A 7991-nucleotide genomic window follows, 5' to 3' on the forward strand; every position below is an offset into this window, starting at 1 on the left:
ATGTATGGGCAGGAAGATTATTAGATCATTGTCTGATACACAATGTCAGGAACCTAACCTGAGTGAAAGTGGTAAGTGTGTGTGTGTGTGTGTGTGTGTGTGTGTGTGTGTGTGTGTGTGTCTACCAGTCTGTATTTAGAAGGAAGTGTCTTATTTCTCTCAGGGTACATACTTAATTCTATTAGTTTTACTACTTTAATGACAGTAGATAAAGGTAATTAACATTTTGAGACATATGTTTATATTCTTTTGATTGCTTGAACAAACCAAAAATTTATGTTTGGGATATGAGTTTTGTGGAAGGTCAGCTGAAAATATAAACATTTGGTATATTGAGAAAGATATCAATGACGATCATTTCAGTATAGAACAATTTTAGACAAGTTGAATTATGGAAACATAAAAGTAATGTGATTATTTATTGCTTACAGTTTTACATTTTAGTTTCGTCAAGTCAAAATACCATCTAGTTCTACTGCATAGGAAGGAAAACCCTAAAAATTATAGTTTGTGCCCTATTTCATATTGGGAAGCTTTGTTTGTATCAATATGTTTATTTATTTTATTTCTGCTTTCCTATTCACAATTCTGTTTCTCATAGTAGTTTTCTAAGGACTTTTTCTTTCTCCCAATTTGGGGCTTGAACGTAACTCATGCTCAGTTTGCTAACAGTAGTCAGTCTTCCATTTGAACCATGCCCCAGTCCAGAAATTTTTGTAGTTAATTGGAGATAGAACCTCATGAACTTTCCTACTAGACAGAAAACCATTATCCCCCAAGTCTCATCCTTCTTAATCACTATCATTATAGAGATGAGTCATGGACCCCAACAGTCAATGACTTTTCATGTCTTATAGAATACACATGTTTGGTAGTAATTGTAATAATAAACTACCACAGCTTGAGTGCATTAACACTGTAAATACATTTCCTCTGAGTTGGTGGATCTAAAACTCCAAGATCAGAGCTTGTTTCTTCTGAGTCCTCTTTCCTTGGCATATTCAAGTCCTTCTGCTTCTCTTGGAGGAGACTTCAACTTAAATGCTACCATTGAGATTCTGTTTCTATATACAGTCACTTTCTAAGACAGTAGGTTTTTGATCTTTAGTATGATTTCAGTGGGACAATATTCAACGCATAACATATTACTTAATGGATGAAAGAAAATCTCTAATAGGAAATCATTTTTTTGTGGCATGGAAGATATGGTTATATTTTTTTAATAGCAAAAAAAGTAAAGGCTTTATTAGAACTTGTTAAATGAGTATGAAATCTTGACCTTAGACATGCCAAATTCTTACCCTGGCACACACTTAAATTTCTAGAGGAACTGGAGGATTGAACACAAAGCACTTTACTTGTGAAACAGCATCTCTACTACTACCATATCTGCAGATTATAATTGGATTGCTTATTTTGAGGCAGTATCACTATGCCTGGGCATGCTTGGACTGTGGTCTTCCTAACACAAACATAAAACATTGCACCCAGCAAATGGTTAGAGTATCTGAAACTTCTTTTTGTGTTTGGGCTTGCCTTGAGATGGAATTCTCTAATCTCTGTTTTCCAAGTAGGTAATATTATTGGTTTGAGCAACTTTATCCAGTAAAAGTATACAATTTCAAAATATCTTGATATTGCCTATATTTGTGCTTAACATATATAGCTAACCATAATTTTTTCCCTCTTTTGTTTAGTACTCTGAGTTGAAAACATTGACTTTCTTGACATACATTGCATTGTTTTGGATGGAATCCCATCACAATAAAAAATATCCCCCAAAAGTTTATGTCAAAAATCATGGAAAAGAAGACTTCAGGTTGGAAAAAAAACACTGATCTTGAAGTTATAAATGCACTATATTTATAGTGTTCGTCAATGCTTTCCTAAGTATGATGAGGAAGGCAAAAATGGGAAAGATGTCAGGTCTCTGTAGAAATTCTGTAGTTGTCCCTTCATGTTTTCTTCCTTCATTAAAGCTTGCTTTATTAAAACGCTCTGGGTGTATATTGGTTGGACTGATTGGTAATTTCTCCAGGAAAAGAAGCTGATTTTAGAAGGCTGATGGTGTGGTAAATAAATGAATGACCAGAATGAACACAAATATTGCTACAGAATGAGCTGGCCAGGTTTAATTGCTGAACAGTAAAACAAAGCAAAGTTTCAATTCTGATGATCCACATTGGAACATATATAGATAGATACTTATACATATACATATAAATATACATATACATACATACATGAACAATTAAATCTCCAGTAGGGTATAGAGAAAGTTGGTGTGACAAGTATTAAACGATTTCAAACTGGTTGCAGGAAATGTACATTGAAATAGAAATAGTTTAGCATAGATTTTGCATAGGTTTGGTAAAGAATGTAACTTCTTCATTATATACTTTACAAATATCCTCAGTATGTTTTAAGTTTTTTTTATTGTGAAAATACTGTACAGAGGGGTTACAATTACATGGGCAAGGAAATGAGTACATTTCTTTTTTTGGGGGGACTGAGGGGGTCCAGTCGTGGGGCCTGAACTCTGGGCCTATTTGCTGTCCATCAGCTCTTCAGCTCAAGGCTAGCGCTCCACCACTTGAGCCACAGCTCCATTTCTGGCTTTTTTGTTTTTGTTTATGTGGTGCTGAGGATTCGAACCCAGGGCCTTATGCATGCAAGGCAAACGCTTTACTTCTGAGCCACCTTCCAGCCCCATAATGAGTACATTTCTTATCAAGCATTGTTACCTCCTCCTTTGTTTCCCCTTACCACCCCTGTCCATCTTCCCCTCCCCAACCTCCCCAAAAACCCCAAGCCAAAATTGTTAAGTTCCTTTTTCTACATAACATCTTGTATATCTCATTGATGCACTAGGTCCACTTATATCCCTATTTAAACAATTTGGTTTTTCCCTTCCCCTCCACAAATTATACCAATAGCAAATACAGTGAAAACAGAGGTATTTTTTTATTGCAGTAAGAGCACCTATATAGTGCTGAAAATTGGAATTATACAAAATAAGCAACATGGCTAGGCACTGGTGGTTCAAGGATGTAATCTGAGCTAGTTAAGAGGCTGAGATCTGAAGATCACAGTTCAAAGTCAATCTGAGTAAAAGTTCATTAGATACTTATCTCTAATTAACCACCAGGGCAAATGGAATTCCAGTTCAGATTGTATGTCGAGCACTGACCTAGAACACAAAAACACCATCTAGGCCCTGAGTTTAAGCCATGGGATCAACAGAAACTAGAATATAAAATAAAACATTAAGTTAGATATGTTATAATCGAGCACCATATAATGAACTCTACATTGTTAGAAAGACTAGACTTGTGTTAGCTTTATAACCTATCATAGTTAGTGATATTGTCCATTTATTAAACAAAGTCTTACTCAAATTTACAAGTTTGAAGGTTTCAGTGTATGTTTAGTTGGTTTTATTGCTTTGGAGGGTGTGACAAGACAATATCAAGGTGGAGAGTATGTCAAAGAGAAAAGTTTTTGACTTAGAATGATTAAAAGATGAAAGAAGAAAGTAGACGAGAGTCCATGTTCTCATAGATTTCACACTGAAGAACTTAATCTCCAGAAGAACTATTTAGGTACTCTCCAGAGTCTGGGAAGAAATAGAAAGTCTTTCTGGGGCATTCTAAATTCAAATGGCAACAGCTTCACCAATGATAATGACATGTACAGGGGTGGAAGCAACTAGATATTTCTATAAATTCTAATTAGATCTCAGCAGACTAAATATTTTATGGAATTCCTATTAAAATATTTTCTTGCAGACGGAGTGTGTCTTTATACTACAAATGTGTGTATCTGTGTGTACGTATGTGTGTATGTGTGTGTTTGAAAAAAACTAATATAACAATGTAGCAGATAACAGTATTTCGTATGGCCTGTCATTTTTCTTCACAAACCATGAAAGTCGGCCACAATTCCCAATCAAATCCTTTCCAAGATTCAAACATTAAAGCTGTCCCAAAAGTTTTACCTGCCAACCCTAATACATCCACCCTGTTTAAGGTGGCCATGGTATAGGAAAACTTTTAGTCTTCCAATTACGTTGTCACCAAGGAAACAACATACAATATTTCTTCTAAAAATACATAGATTGTAGAACACTTTAGCCAGAAAATTGAAGGAATATACTTTATGGGATTTAATTTAAATATTTAGTCACTTAGATGAATGTCCTATATCCACAACTCAGAGCTCTATTAAACTGCATAATTGCAAAACTCATCTATTACCACCTGTTGAATTTCTTTTTAAAGTGTTTTTTAAATGACAAGGATGAAGAAATTTAAATGGGTTAATATTACCTAGTATTACTTCAATTTTTGATTAATAGTTAAAACAAACTGACAGACTATTAGTCCATCAAGATTTACAGAGTACGTTTTTGGCTTATATTTTCATTTGTTCCTCTTTTTTGGGGTGTGATATAAATTTTTTTTTCAAAAAGGCAATTTGTTCTTAACCATTAGCCACAAAATTTATGTTGTCATAGAATCAGAGGGTTTGTCTGATTAATTTAAGACAATGGTAGGCTCATTTTATCCCAACACAAAATATAAAAACCAATGACATTTTCACTGAACAAACACTCATAAAAATCATGAAATAATAAAGTAAAACTCCATGCCAATTTTTTTTGTCAGTCGTGGGGCTTGAACTCTGGGCCTGGGCACTGTCACTCAGCTCTTCAGCTCAAGGCTAGCACTGTACCACTTGAGCCACAGTGCCATTTCTGGTTTTTAGGAAGTTTATTGGAGATAAGAGTCTCACAGACTTTTCTGTCCATATAGCTTTCAACCACTATCCTCAGATCTCAGAGTCCTGAGTCGATATGATTACAGGCATGAGCCACCAAAACCCAGATCCAAGTCAATTTTAAAAAAGCAAGCTTATTGAAATTTCTGGCTTTTTCCAATAAACAATCTTATTTTTTCAGTATTAATTTATAGCTATGAGTTATTTTTATATGTAACTGGGATTTTTTAATAGATTCAAATATAATTTTTACTATTACTCAGTATCTCACAAAAATCCACTATCATTCACTTTGCACAAAGTCAATTTTTGCATACTATCTTACACAGTATTATTACATTCTATATTGCACATAGTGTGAAGTGAAAATAGTTTAGACAATTTCATTTAAATTATTAAGTGCTATTTTAACATTATAAATTCACAACTGTGTTTTTAATCTAAGGAAATAAAGATTTTAGTGTTAAAATCTAATATGAATGTGTAGTGTGTCCCAATTAAACCAAATATTCTGAGTTCATACAGACAAAATTATTTTCTTTTCACTAAAGACTTTGAAGTAATATCATTGGAAATAGTGAGGCAAAAGGAAGAAGAATTCAACTCACATCCAACAATGTCTCTGTTGTTTTGCTACTCCCCACTAAGACCTGGCCATTCCCAGTTGTCATAGAAATTCAAGTGTCTCTCTTAGAATTCTATTTGAAAAAGTTCTAAATCACTGATTTTATTTGTACTTTCTCTTATATGAAACAAAATATAAATACAAAACAATTGAAATAAAATGCACACATATGTTGCAGTCACCACAGCTGGAGAAACAACCAAGAAAGTGGAACTCCCCCAGGAACAAAAACATATTATGTACAGATTTTTTAAGTACACAAACCTCAAATACATGTTAATTTGAGTAGAGCTATAAGGATAACTGTCTCTCATAAATAAGGTTGTGTTAATTTGTAATTAAATTCATCTGGTTGAACCTAATATAGCAAATCCCTTTAATGGATCAAATTGTTGAAAACAAATGTAACTGTATATGAAGTAAGATCTGCACATATTTAAAAGAAAAAATGCTAAGGTATTAAATCACAAAAATCATGACATACTTAAAATATTCATAAATGCAATGAATAAGTCCAATAGTATCCATATTGGGAACTAAATACCACTGATTTAACAAGGACAAAATATGCAAGTAATAGAATCTGAGCAGTTTACATGAGTTTACCTAGTTTAAACCTACTCTAAATTACACTGTTTGTAGAAGACTGAACAAGGTTTATCTAAAGGAAAACATCAGCACATTATATAAATGAAATTAAAAATCTCATGAAAAGAGAATAGTAGCTTCTGGAAAATATAATTTTAATAAATGGTGGTCAAAATATTTCTAGTGCTGACAAAATTGCATACATATTTAGTGAGATTGAGAAAAGACTCAAGATACTCGAGCTGATTTGAAAGTTTGGCAAAGTAGCAGGATACAACTATAACATTATTATGGATGTTGGCTCTGGCATGGAATTCATTTACTCTTTGATCTGACTAATGAATATATGAAAGAACATAACTTCACCAACTAAATATCAAGACCTAACTAAACATATAATCAGAAAAGTCATCATGCAAGCCATATGGCAACCTGGATAAAAAAATAAATCAGTCATACTGATTCTGTATTTATTGTAAATGTTGATTTTTTTTTACAAATTATTTCCTTTGGCTTGAATTTTTAAAACATTGTGTTAAGTGTATATCATTAACAAATTTTGTATTCCTCCTTCAATTTAGTTCTGAGTATAATGTCTCACTTCATTTCCTAACCCATTAAATGATGTTGATTACAAAACAAATGCTCATAATCACTGTTTATAATACACAGAATCTCATAAACATGACTCCAGTAAGCATAGGTTAACATTTTGATATCATGGTCTCATGACTGATGAGGCCTATCTGCATGAGTATACTTGTACCTAGATTCCTCAGCCTAAATTTAGCAATTTTTAAAAAGTGTCACCTTTATCTGTCACCTATCAGAGATTAAACCTTAGTGTAAAGCCTAAGGAAAATGATAAGGTAAGAAATTAGCTTTTCTGCATTCACTGTATTTGATGTCGGTATAATTTGTGGAGGGGAAGGGGAAAAACAAATCGTTTAAATATGGATACAGGTAGACCCATTGCATAAATGAGATGTACAAGTCATTATATCGAAAATGAACTTTACAACTTTGGTGTAGGGGGGGAAAGGGGAGCGGGGAGGATTGGGCGGGGGAGGGGGCGAGGGGAGGATGGGAAGGGATGGGAAGGGGAAACAAAGGAGGAGGCTACAATGCTTGATAAGAAATGTACTCATTATCTTGCCCATGTAATTGTAAACCCTCTGTACAGTATTTTCACAAAAAAAAATTAAAAAAAGAATTTAGCTTTTCTGGATATAAAGTAAACAAAATGAAGCATGTAGTAAATCACTGGTTTAAAGTCAAACTATTTCTCCAAAACATTCTAAACATTTCCTTACAATGTGTATTATTCTCAAGAAGGGAATGGGTAATGTGAGAAGAGGACTAACCAAGCATTGTCTTCAAATATACATAATTTGGATTTACCTCTTTATTTCACTATAAGCATTTTTGATTTAAAAAAAACTGAATAATTGATTTCCAGATCAGGTATAATATATCTTAGTTGCATACACCAAACTACATTCAGAAAATGGCATATATCAATTTAGTAAGAAAACATTAAATAAATAGCAAAAGTATATACCTACAGAGATAATATTTTGAAGAATACATTGAAAATATTCTAATATAATAATTAAGTTGATAGAAAAATTTCACATTTACAGTCATTAACTAAAATACTCTAATGCTAATTGGACAAGATTGTCTTTCTAAATGAGCAAAATATATTTCTCCTTTTACTTCGTCAAGGAATTAACTGAAAAAAAGATATTAACATATGAATCTATAATAACTAGAACGAATTTTTGTCTTTTTATTAGAAATTTTAATTTCACAAAGTATTTTTAATTGTGTTATACACATATGTGTACTTAGTGTAGCTTGTTAAATTTTATTCCTTTTATTAATTATATTACCCTATTTTTATACTTAAATTTTATTATGTGATCATACTAAGTTATAAAGTATTTGAACATATTTACTCCAAACTATTTCTCTTCATCTCCTCATTCACTATATT

This window comes from Dipodomys spectabilis, unplaced genomic scaffold (assembly GCF_019054845.1).
Source record: "Dipodomys spectabilis isolate Male_0828 unplaced genomic scaffold, ASM1905484v1 ptg000105l, whole genome shotgun sequence".
NCBI classification, from domain to species: Eukaryota; Metazoa; Chordata; class Mammalia; order Rodentia; family Heteromyidae; genus Dipodomys; species Dipodomys spectabilis.